Genomic DNA, 13,821 nt, shown 5'->3' with positions numbered 1-13,821 from the left:
TGACTGCCTTTATTCTTTAAGCTCTTCCAAACTATTGAACAGAAACCCTTCCTAAGAGCTTCTGTGAAACCAATGTTACACTGATAGCCAAAGAGGTAGAACAATACTAGAAAAGAAAATGTCTGTCTAACATCCTGATATTACACCTCAGAGACCTGGGCCCTATAAAAACAGGACGAGAACACTATTCGGGTATCCCAAAGAGGAATCGAAAGAGCTATGCTTGGAATATCACATTTCACTCAAGTGAGAGAAGGAATCTGGAGTTCCTACCTCCACCAACAATCAAGAATCAGGAAGACTGTCTCTTTTGCTAAGGCTTCCAAAATCAGATGGACCAAACATATAATGCGATTTAGAGATGACCGCTGGACTAGAGCTGTTACAAACTGGTTTCCACGGGATGTCAAAAGGATGCGTGGCCGCCCAGCCATGAGATGGTCAGACTTCTTTGTCAAGACCTTGAACAAATGGTTTGAGGCTCTTCGTGTTCCTGGAGCGAGCACCGTTGGGCTACACTAGCACACTGCACGGACAAATAGAGATTTGACTGGCAGTCACTTGAGCAAATCTATGAGTAACGGGATATCAAATGATCAAGAACATTTTGATGAACGTAAGATAAATATCCTCAACATAATTAGCTATTTCTGTTTTATACTTTAGATCTGTAAATTATAAATTTTAATGTGACATGCTGGAGCAATAGCAGAGCGGTAAGGCGTTTGCCTTGCAAGCAGCCAACATGGCCGACCCAAGTTCGATTCCTCCACCCCTCTTGGAGAGCCCAGTAAGCTACCAAGAGTATCTCACCTACATGGCAAAGCCTGGCAAGCTACACAGTGCTCCCAAGTCACTTCCATTACTACATTTGTCTGTAACCACTTCTTTGTGCTCTCTTCCCCAACCAATTTGTAAGGTCTCATCCTTCTTAGACACTGAAACTTTACTGTAAGTTAATATTGCCTTTCTCCTCTCCTTATGTCTTTTGAATAGTTCACTTTAACGCAATGTCCTTTTTGTATAGATACAGGAAGACAATTAATATTATGCTTTATAATTTAGGGTTTAATTGGCTTTGAATATTATTCACTCCCGGGCATCTGCTTCTCAACTTAAGCCTCAGTTGCCCTCACTTCCTAGCACCCCCAAAGCAGGGTCTCAACGTGGGACTGGATGGAACCAGGGCAAGCCGGTAAGTTATGTACTACCCTGGCATCGTGATGGGCCAGGCCATGATGCCATGATCCTTAACTATAGGTTAAGAGTTTGATCATAGGCAAATGCTGTCATGATCCAAAAGTAACGACGAGACTAGGACCCTGCTGCTAGGAATAGGAAAAATATCTGGCCTGAGCACTGCAGTCTGAGTTTGAGATGGCCCTGGGAGAGCAATTCTATAAGCTCAAAGTATTTCTTACTGTGTCCATACAAAATGATTTATATTATGTATGCTTATATGTTGGTCGGACAAGGAGAGGAGAAACACACCCAGAGAAATCTGTTCTAGGGTGAGTTGATCTGCTAAATGAGAATCTGTCCTAGAAGCAGTTTTCCTGTGTGTCCTGACTAGCTTGGATGAGACTGAACTTTTCTCCCCCTCAAACTGCCTTCAGTAAATGATTTCAGTATACTGAGGCACTTTCCCTTATCTCACAGGAACCTAGCTGGTCTTCGGTATGCAGATCCCAGGTGCTAAGCCAGGCCTGATATTTGAGATATAGATGCCTGGCTCCAGGCAGGCTGATCTTGAAGATGTAGATTCCAAGCTCTAGAAGACTGGTCTTTGTGGTGCTAATCCAAGTGTTTGTAGCTTGTAAAAGGTGAGGCCAGGATTACTGGCCTTTGGATGTAAAGAAACAATGTATGTTTTGCCTCAATGTTCTTTCTGTAACTCCTTTTGATGACATCACTATATTACGCCTTTAAAGGTCCTATGATCTATATAAGGGAGATTTCAGGGCTCTCTGGGGGACAGGTGCAGCAGAGAACCTGGAAAGATGGGGCTGAGGACAGAAGCTGAGAGAACAAAGGTGCACATGCTTGAGAGATCCTGGGGCTTCCATGACATATATCTCTTCCATGAAATAAATTGCTGCTAAGACCAACCAGCCTGGCCGTCGTTTCCTTCCCTCGCCTGACCATAGCCATCGACCTCCCTGGGGTGGGAAACGGCCTGCAACTACCAAATGCGGGCGGCAGGAGAGATAGGCCGTTGCCGTCCCTTGCCCATCCTTTTTTGTGTGTTTACAGAACCAAGCACAGTAATAATTGTCACAAAGGAGATGTTACTGGGTCCACGCAAGCAAATCGATGAACAACAGGAGGACAGTGACAGTGACAAATGAAAGTACTTCGGGTTAAAAATAGAGCATAGTCCAGTGCCATATATATTTTCAAGTTTTTAAAATGGACAAAATTGATCAAATAACTTTTCAAAGTGGACATACAGTTGAAATAAAGTTAACTAATCTATAATATAAGATTGAATATGGAATATAATAAATATAAATCATATGATTAGGCTACTGCAAAAAAATATATTATGTGGAAAAGATGGGGGTGAAAGACAGGACATTCTGAAATAAAGGATCCTGAAAAATTTAAAAACAAAATTCAGGTAAACCTCTAGATTTTTCAGGGTATGAAATTGGTAAACCTCACATACACATCAGAAATCAACCAGGGAATAAGAAAATGTACATGAAATTCACAGGAAATAACTTTAGGTCTTTCTGGCAGTGAGAGATGGTTCAGCAAAGACAGGGAAGGGTGCAGGAACTGAGGGCAGAGTTGTGACTATCTACCTCCACTTGGTGCAGGCACTGCAGCTGGCAGGAGTCCTTAGTGGCAGGTCACTGGGCATGATGAGGGGCTGAGGTTTAAGTGACCAAACTGAAGCCCAGGTTTCATTTGCATCTGTGCAATTCAGATGGAGACTTTTTTCTCTGCTCTGAAAAGGCTGATTCTTGCTTGGTTTAATGTAAAACTCAGAAACTGTGTGATTAGCACAATCCTTCTCATCCTTTGTGTTGTGACAACCTTTTTTGGATTATGGCCTTTTATCCAGAGGAATCCATACGTACCAACACCTGAAAAAACTAGGAACATCAATGAGGTAAGAAACCATACACAACCAAGAAAACAATCTTCTCTTTTCTCTCTCTCTTTTTTTATTAGTTCTGCTTTTTAAAACCAAGTGGAGATATTTTTGAGATGGGGAAGACAATGACAGCTGTTCCCAGGAAAGTATAAACAGTATCCTTCTGGGCAGAAGCCAGCCAAGGCAGAGTGGGGAAAAATATAACTCAACTATTTAGCTATTTCTATCCAAAGAGATCACAGTGGGTATCCTGAGGGGCTCCTGGAAGTGGTCCCAAATTTACTGAGAAACAAGCAAAGACAAAACACCTTAGATTGGAGAACAGGCCCACAAATTCTTGGCATATGTCTGACCCCAGCATTTCCTCAGTGGTGGCCAACAGAGGTCACTGATGAGAGACCCTAGCACCAGACCCACAAATAGGTCCTAGCTGAATGATTGAGCACCCAGATTCCTGAGAACATACGTGTTTCCTGAGCAGCAGAGCAGGGAGGGAAGGAATCCATGGGAGGGCTCATCAAGAGCCTCCTCTGTTCTTTCTTCTCTAGAAATAAGCGAAAGAGAAGAAAGCCACAGCTCTAGAGTAGTGAAGGACTAAACTGTTCATGACCACTGAGGGGCCTTAGCTAGTCTAGAGAGGGAGCACTAAGAAACGAGTCCCAGTGTCTGTCTTCTCAGGCTCCAAGAAAGGCCTGTAAGAGAAACAAGGGAAGGACCCATGGAATGGTCAAAGGTAAGCGGCTGCCACAGCCAGTACCTGACGTCCCCTCTCCCCTCCTTCCCCTGGGGTTTGCCTCCTGATCCCCAAAGGTGGGAAATGGCAGAGTCATCCCTCAGAAAACACAGCCCGAGGAAGATACCTGGACAGAACTAGGAACCTCGCCACAGTCTGGGTTTCCAGGCACAGGCCCAGAACAGTGCAGGACTGTTGCTGCCAGGTGGACTGTATGTCTGGAGTGAACCTGCAGTCCACGTCCAGGAGCTGGGACTCAGTCCCGGTGGGAGCAAGTGGTTTATCTGTGCTGACACTTCTCTCAAGTGAGGGAAAGGTGCGGGCCAAACCGCTGCCCCTTTTCCAAACTTTTGCCAAAATTTGTCCCCCCAGGGGACAATGTCTTCAAGGAAAATGAATGGGGAAGCAGTTCTGAAGTGACCGTGCACCCTCAGGATAAAAAGGTTCAACACTGAAAGCACCATGTGGCTATGGAAACTATCTCTTGGTGTCCACAGTCAGATCCCCCAAAGTTCTCCCCTGGAGAGAGATTTTAGGGAGCCACCCAGGAGGTTCCAGGTTTCCCTTCACCCTGTGACCTGGTCTCCTTTTGGGATTTTCATACCATGGCATTAATTGTGCAAAGGTAAGGAACCTTACTCTGCACCGCTGCATTACAGGAGAAATGGAAGGAAAATTCGAAGGACCTTTCAGAAAAGGTCTTGATTACCATAAAGACAGGAATGGCCAAGTAGCCCCCAAACCGAGACAAACACCTAGGAGGAATCCAGTTGTGTATAAGACACAAGACAGACACAGGCTCTCAAAACCACTTACTTTTATGGGCTAAAGTAATTAATGGATGGAAAATTGTGGGTTGAAGTGCCCACAAGGAATTTCATTAGAAAATAATTAGATGCAGGACCTAGGGCACAGTGTGGGTCAGATCCTAAAGATGTCCTTACAGGCTCAGTCAATTTCCCAATTGAGATCATGAACTCACACAATACAAGATCGAGAAGGGAGTTTCTGTATCTCCCCACAATGGACCGACAGAAAAGGGATACAGAAAAAATTTGAAAGCAAGTGAGGTAGGAAATGGGTGGAAATAAAAGCTAGTGAGAGTTCTAAAGATGCTTATGGCTCCAATCTTCTTACCTATTGTGGTCATCCAGATGCTGGCAAAAAGAAAAAAACAGCAAATATCATCTCCACCAGTGGATGGTGCTCAACATAGACGACAACCAGAGAACACCAGAGTTCTTCCCACACTTTATGAAGGTGCTGGTGGGTCATATTGTAAAGCTTCAGGTGAGACATAGGTGGCTCTTACCTCTCATGATTTTCAGTCCACAAATATCTTAAAGATACAAAAGTTCAACCTTCTCCTTAATCAACAGACTGTTCTTGCCAGAAAATCCAGCAATTTAGTTGAGACTGTTTGTGAAGACTGATAGGAAAGTGAAGTTAGCCGGAATCTCTGAGAAACCACCTCTGGCCATCCTGGAAGACAGGGCAATGAGAATAGAAGCCATTGGCCTTCCAGTTTTCTCCCAGTCTTGACAAGGGCTCTTTCTGTGCATAAGGACCCACAAAATATGAGGACACACCACCTGGGACAGAGCACACAGCATGATGCTCATTCACCTTCAGCAGCCACTCTGCCTGGACAGAGGAGCAAGTCCCCTCCTCAGACCGTCCCATATAGCTTGGTGAGCCAGCTATGGAACTATGAAGTGGCTTTGAATGATGGGCACTGCAGGGAAGAACTGAACTCAGGAATACCGATTCTCAGGCAAAAGAAGATGAACAGGGCTCAACCCTCACAAAACTCTTACCACTGAGCAGGACTGCCAGAGCCATTTTAGGCCCCCATAGGTGGGGATGGGACAGGGCATAAAAATGGTCTACATTTAAGAATTATCGGCTCAAGATGTCTCTCTGGAATGGGAGTCTGTTACAGACATTCAAGTTTCTTTTCAAACAGGTTCTTACACACATTGTCAAAGCCTCATAAAACATACAAACTCCATGGCGGCACCAGCAGAAAAGACCTGTGATCTTGTGTTGGCACTTGCAGAGTCGCCTGAGACTCGGATGAAGGCCCCAGAGCCTGCCAAGGACATCGTACTTCAGGACTGTGAGAGTGGTAGAGTGTTGTCCTCCTGCGTGACAGTGCTACAGAAGCACTTCTCCAAGAGTGTAAAGCAAATTCATATCTCATTGCAAATGTTTTGGCATCTGAAAGAACAAAGGTTGACCTCCATGGTAACTTCAGAGAGGATTCACCCATTTCCCAGGCACTGAGTGAAATCATGTGAAGGAGGAGAAGCAGCCAGGGGTATCAGGAGTTTCCCACAATTAGCCATGACCATATCTCCATCTCACATGAGAAGGATTCTAAGCATCCCCAAACTTTGCAAATAGGAAACCGGTGTTCAGAAAACACGATATGTCAAAGAATTGGCTAGCATGATTCAGATCAGTAAGTGGAGGCCTCTGTGACTGAGTCCCAAGATCTGCAAGAGAGACAAGAACCTCTAGAAAATTTATTCAAAGCAAGTTCAGAGAATTTCTTGAATTCAGTGCTTTTTCCTCATGAACAACAAGAGACCTGAAAACCTGGTCTCAATCACGCACTAAGCAGAAATATGGGGGAACGGGGAAAAGCAGGTCACTCACTTCAGAAGCAGAGACACTTAATAAGGGTGCTTTTGGAAACATTCAGCAGAAAAAAATCACCCTTCAGCAACCACAGCTGGCATCCAAGTCAAAGCAAGTATAAAGATAAACACACCAAGTATTTACTTACACTACAAGAGAAACCCTTTCTGAGAGTCAAGGGTTATGTGCGTGGAAAGATTCCACACTGACAAAGATATCCCCAAAGTCGATGTCTATTATGCCAAGAAAGTGTTTCTTAAAAAGTTCGTTTTGGAAAAGTTGATCTGAGGACAGTGGCCAAACCCAGTCAGTACAACTCAAGAGAGACAAGAGGTTCAGACGACCATCCACTTGGTGAAGACAGTCACCGCAAAAATGATGCAGCCTCTCAACCAATAGTTCATCAGACTGCTGTCATGCTTGGAAAAATTCATTCTAAGGACAGACGCACCTCAAGGTCCTCCCTTGTCTACTAGAGGCTGCTCTATGTACTGTGCGCCTCAAAACAAAATAAATCTCATGTTTTCGTGAGAGACGGTGGCCTCTGTCTGTTACTTTATGAGTAAGAGTACAGGGTGGAACCTAGTTTTCCTGAGATCCCCAAGTTCCTTTGAAGAGATGGGGTCACAGAGAAATGCTCTTAAACCTTTGAGCCTTGTAACTGCTTACACCTCTGAACAGAGGAGGGGGAGGATGGGTCCCTGAAACAGGCAGGTGTACTGAAGGAGGGGAGAGTGTGAGTTGATGCGAAGGGAATCCCAATGGAATTCCCAGGTGGTGGCTGAGAATCCCTCTGGGATGGATCTGAAGTACAAGAGACTGCCTCTGTTGGGGGTGTGATGGGAAGCTAGCTAGAGAGCTGATGTAGAGTGTGGTCTGTCAGAGTCGCTGTGGGTGTCACCAGAGATCTAGCAGTAACATGCTGCCCTAAAGGACTCTGAGTTCCAGCAGATGCTGCGTTTAACTCCTCCCCAGGCTGCTCTTCCATAGGGAATGGACAAAGGCTGCCCTTGTTCTGATACGTCCACTCCATGCTGCAGGAGACAAGAGGCACAAGTTCAGTCCAGAGGGTATAGTGACAGGGAGGGTGGAGAAGAGTGAGTAGCAATGAGAACCTGCAGCCCAGAGCCCCTGCCCTGTCCCCACCCCTCCACTGCCCCCACATTTCCCTGACATCTTCACTCCAAGGGAGTTTTTCTACTTGGTGTATTATTCAATCCCCTCTTAGTTCTCTCCCAGGTAGCCAGCAGCCATGGGGTTACACCACAGGCCCTGGTAAGCAGAAGAACACTAGAAAGGAAGGGGAGATGCTTTACCTTTGTGGACATGCACTCAGGATCCAAGTACTCTCCAATTCTTTCAGGTCAGTTGCAAATGTGAGGATGGGTTCATTTGATGAGGAGAAGAGGCGAGAGCTCTCACTGGATGTTACCACCATATCCATCTATGGGAAACCCTGGGAATTGGGTCAAGCTTATAGTCATCAGAACCCTACTAGGAGTTTTCTCTGAGTTTAGTACCAGGACTAAGAAGACCTGAGTACATTTTGGTTTGCAACCCCTTGAGTTAACACCATTCCCAACACTCAGGAAGTGCATTTATAAGAATATTTGATTAGCGTCTTTTTTTGTTAAGGGACTTGATTAAAGGAATTGTAGGTAAATGTGCTATTTGCAATGTCATTTCTCTTAACATTTAAGCTAGGGAAAAGATGGTTAGAGAGCTTTTAGTCACGACTTATTCTCTAAAACTAAATGATAGATGAGTAGATATTAAGAGCACTGTATTTGACAATTTTACATGAAATAGCGTGGTTTGTATTATAGTCTTCAGAAGTTCCTTTTTCATACAATAACAGCTGCAATAATTACATTATATTTTGGATGTCAAAAGTCAAATTTAATTACACATCCAAATTAGATCTGTAACCAAAATGCAAGATTTTTGTTCCACACTTTCTTTTATCTGAGATATTTTGGAGTTTTAACTTTGTAGACTTTGTCCATAAATGCTTTTCAATTTTCAAGACACTCCTTTGAATGGATAGTTTGAGGTGGGAGAAGAATGACTTTGGGGTACTGCAGAGAGAGTACAGTGATTCAGGCTCTTGTCTCGCCCATGTTTGCCCCGAGTTCAATTCCCAACACTCCATGTGGTCCTTGAGATCCATCAGGACTGATCCCTAATCTCTGAGAGGGTAGTCAAGAGAAAAGCCCAAGAATTACTGGGTGTGACCCAACACCCCGTACCCAAGAAAAGAGCAGGTCTTTGGATTTCTAAAGAGCCTAAAGATCCCACCAACCTTTCACTGCCCATAACAAGACTTCGGTCCTATGAAGGTGACCTTAAGTCCCCAATAAGATGAACATATGAAGTATTCTACATCTCACTTCAATCTATATATCCAATGCTTTTTCATTGAAAATATTCATTTTGTCTAATAATTGGACTGCAGCGAGATTTTTATATTTGCGAAACATCAGAAGCGGAAAAGATAGTAGTATGTACACTCCAGTATGTACCTTATTCCCTATCATGGCTAGAAAACTGGAATGATCAAGGCAGTGTCATGTAGGATCTATAAGGCAAAATAGCAAATAAGAAAACAATGAAGGCCCGAAAATCATACTTTGCACTTACAGACATACTGCTTTTGTTGTCTTGGTTTGGTTTTTCAGTTGACCCCTGCAGAGTTCAGGTTTATTCAGGGCTCTGAACTAAGGATCCACTGGGAAGCTATTTGGGGAACAAGTCGGAGGACTGGGGATCAAAAATGGGCCAGGGCCAGGGCAAAACAAGCAGCCCAACTCTTTACTAGCACTTCAGGCACCGATTTCACTACCACACAAAATTTAACTTCCCCCAGGAGATGCCTGCCAGAGTCCCTTCATGGAATAACTGAAGCTGTCCGCAATGTCTTCACAGTTTGAGACCAGTTCTGAGTCAGGGCGGATGCCTGTGGTTTGTCCCTATGACCCTGGAGTTGTTCAGTGTTACAGCTCCTAGTTAAGAACTCAAATTGGTTGGAATGGCCATGGAAGACAGGAAAAGGTGTTCCTTGGACAACCCTCACACACACACACACACACACACACGCATTCATGCACTGCACCATCCTTCAGCCTTGAACACTCCCTTATACAGTGCCTAGGTTTATAAATATTCTCTCTCCTCACCCTGGCTTGTTTCTCCCATCAGATTACAGGAATTTAGTAGCAAGAGTAGGGTAAACAAAATATTTGTATTACAGATTATCCATCAGAAACTCAACATTGTAAATACCAATATTGTCAAATATCCAATGTATTTCAAGTCAAAGTGGTAATGAGAATGCAATACTACTTACTAATTCTGCTTGGTTTGATTGGAAATGCATAAAAAGGAACTTGAAAATCTATAGTCCCAGAAAATGAGCACCACAGTTAGTTCAGATATCATAGAATATTGTGTCAGCATATCCCTCAAAATTCATATTCAAATTTAGCATGTAGCACATTCAGTGAGTATTCTCAATCTCCCTAAATGAATGGAGGGAAAATTGGCATTAAATCTCACATAAATTGTACAGCATGCTATCTGAAGTAAGATTAAATGCATGAATTTTTTTAATACACTTAAACAGAACCATTCCACTCCTGCCCCATTTTTCACATATGTTTGAAATTAAGCCTTACTAATGATGATAATAGAATCAAGTTACCATTAATGATTGAAAATTGCTATAATTCTAATAACTTTGTAGTTTCAAACATTGACCAAATTATTAATGCAGACGTGTTGCTGGTGTTTCTGTCAACTTTGGTAAAAGTAGTACTTGCGTGAATTAAGAGATTAATTATTTTCCTACCCATTATGCATTTCGAACTTTTAAACATGAGCTCTCTGGTTCTTCAAATAGCTAGATATGAATACCATTCAAATTTTATGGGTTGATTATTGTAGCACTATAGCACTGTCCTCCAGTTGTTCATCGAGCGGCACCAGTAATGTCTCCATTGTGAGACGTGTTGTTACTGTTTTTGGCATATCGAATCCACCATGGGTTGCTTGATAGGCTCTGCTGTGCGGGCAGGATACTCTCAGTAGATTGCCGGGCCCTCTGAGAAGGACAGAGGAATTGAACCCAGTCAGCCCAATGCAAGGCAAACGCCCTACCCCCTGTGTTATTGTTCCAGCCCAGGATTGATTATTATTGTTATTTATTTATAGAAACGTTACCTTTACTATACTTGATGCTCACTATGATAATTTTTATACTTTAACATTTCTGTCACTGAACACTTTTAATTCTTATAGTATTGATACCTTAATGGGCTGGAGCATTAGCACAAATTGTAGGGTGTTTGCCTTGCACACAGCCAATGCAAACAACCTAGGTTTGATTCCTCCGCCCATCTCTGAGAGCCCAGCAAGCTACTGAGAGTGTCTCGGCCGCAGGACAAAGCCTGGCAAGCTACCCTTACACATTCAATATGCCAAATACAGTAACTACTGTCACAATGGAGACTTTACTGGGCCCGCTCCAGCAATACCGATAAAAAAAAATGGGATGACAGTGACAGTGACTTTAATGGGAATGTGTTCTTTCTAATAAAATTATCGAACAAAAAAAACCCTGCGAGTGATGTAATAAAGAGTCAAAAAAACAAAAATATAAAAATACACCAGATAATTATCCTGGAAGAATCAAGTTTTCTCAGCAGGACATTACACCACTGATATACCATTAGCAACCTGAAACTTTGCCATTTGGACCTGAAAAAGGTTCCAGAGGAAATAGATTGAGATATTTTTACATCAAGCCTCTTTCAATGTCAAGTTTAGTACACAATTTCACAAACAGAAATTATATCAGAGACTTGTTGTAAGGTCAGATAGATTGCTTTAGACTTTTAGAATTGTCATCTTTGTATTTCAAGTGTTAATTACCTATAACATACTCCTTAATTTTTTTAGAGAAGGTGCAGTTTAAAAATACCGCTGGGCCCTGAGCTTTAGTACAATGGGTAGGGCATTTGCTTTGCTTGTGGACAAATTCTTTTTCTCCATCTTTTGGTATGGTCATTTAGATTTTATATTTTCTTTTATTGATATGGAGTACTATGTTTACTGGCTTGCAAATGGCAAATCATCTTTGCATCCCCGGAATGAATGCTACTTGGTCGTGGTGCATGATTTTTTTCCCCATGAGTTGTTGTATTCTCTCCAATAGTATTTTGTTGAGAATCTTTGCATCTGTGTTCATCAGGATTATAGTTCTGTAACTTTCGTTTTTGTGGTGTTTCTGTCTGCCTTGGGTGTCAGGGGGATGTTTGTCTCATAGAAACCCTTTGAGAGTGTTTCTATTTCTTCACTTTTCAGAAAATGCTTGAAAAGAATTGGCAGTATTCTTTTGGGGTAACTATTTTGGGGGTTGAGAAGAATTCACTAACAAATCCATCTGGGCCTGGAGTTTTGTTTGGGGGAAGACATTTCATTACCATTTCAATTCCTCAATAATTATAGACCTATTACAGTAATCCATATCTTTTGTGTTATGGGAATCCAGCCTTAGGAGGTTATAGGAATCCAAGAATTTATCCATTTCTTCAAGGCATAAAGGTTTTCAAAGTAATCTTTGATGATCCTAAGGATAACTGTACTTTCTAATGTAATGCCCTCCTTTTTTTTCTTATTCAATCACTTATATTTATTATTAGAGTAAATTAATAATTATTAGTAATTAGTAAATTATTAGAGTTCTCGGTTTATCTACACTCCTCTCTCTTGTTTTAAGTCTTTCTATTTCTTAATTGATTTTTTTATTTTCTCAAAGAATCAGCTCTTGGTTTCATTGATCTTTCAGATTTTGGGAGGATATTCCAACTGTTTTTTTACTCTATGCCACCACTGTCTTTGTCTTCAGAGAGTTGAATCTGATGAGTCTGTGATAATTCTTAAGGATGCTCCTTGTAAGTAATTTTCTTCTTTGATCTTGCTGCTTTGGGTATTGTTGGTATCTTTATCTGTAGTTTTTTTCATTCTGATTAGGATGTGTTTTCCCGTAGTTTTATTAGGATTTCTTTTAGCTGGTATACTTAGGGCATTGGCACTACATTTCTGGCTTTGCTCTAGAGTCTTCTACCATACCTGGATACTCCTATATCTGGTCTTAAATCTTCAAACTGATATATGTAGATGCATTGTAACTTTTTCTGTGATAGCTTAAACCTAGGAGAATGATGTTTTGTTCTTTCTTTTTTTTCCCTGAGACTTTCTGTCTAAGAAATATTTCAGGTCATTTCTTCAAAGAGTAAAAGCAAATAAGAATAGAAAGGTATCATGGATTGCTGTCGACCCAAGCTTCCTCACTTACCTCCCTGACTTGTCTGTGCTTCCTACATTGTGCTACTTTGTTTTCCTTGAGAGAAAAGGGAGTAAGAGAAGGGAGGACCCCAGTCCACACAGGAGAGCCACGATGCCATCTTTCCAAGTAAAATAAAATGGTGAGCAACTTCCCTCCAATGAGATAGATGAGCAATTGTTTCTTTCTTCCTAGACAGTTGTTGGCTCCCTGGAGGAGGCTCCCCACCTCTTAGTTGTGTCCTAGACTGGCACACCCATCCGTGGCAACACTGTTTTCTTCATGCCCTTTCCGAGCAGAAGCAGTTACTTCCTTCTTCTATCAGAACTTTTCTCTCAGATTTTACCTTTCCTGTTTATGCTTAACTTTATCGTCTTTTAAGAGACATCGCAGGTTTTGTCTCAGTTTCGAAAACCTGGTTCCTAAGATAATTCATAAAAACGAAGCCAGCCTAGTTGCAGGGAGAGCATGGCATAGCCCTTCCTAGTCATAACGATAGGAAAGAGCACCCTTATGAACTAGAGTGTAGGCAAAGAAACAGACTGAGTTGTTTCGAGTCTTTCATTTATGAACAGTTTGTGTCAGCTTTGCATGAACAAATCAAATGGGTATAATCGAAGGATTTTAAAACTGAACAATGGTGAACTCCATCCAAGTTATACCCATATGTGCTACAGATAGATCAAACTTACAATATAATGTGGTTCATATATTCTTTTCCTTTGCCAATCCCCTCTTTGTTGCTGTCTGCTGGAACAGGGGCTGTAGAGTTTAGTTAGACTAAAGGAGTGACTGGGAGTGAGGGCTGCTGATTTGTGTTTCTGTGTCTTGGGCCGTGCCTTCCTTTTGAAGAGCCAAATTGGCAGACACTTGTCTGCACAACGCTTCATGGAGGCAGGTCCCATTTCAGGTGGTAACCTGGAGAGGGTTGCTCAGAACTCTTTTTCTATTGTCCCTTTGGTGCGGTGCAGCCCAGGCAGAGCTCCCAGCATTCTCCAG

Source organism: Sorex fumeus, unplaced genomic scaffold, assembly GCF_029834395.1.
Source record: "Sorex fumeus unplaced genomic scaffold, SorFum_2.1 ptg000063l, whole genome shotgun sequence".
Classification (NCBI taxonomy): domain Eukaryota; kingdom Metazoa; phylum Chordata; class Mammalia; order Eulipotyphla; family Soricidae; genus Sorex; species Sorex fumeus.
This window is presented reverse-complemented; position numbering follows the sequence as displayed.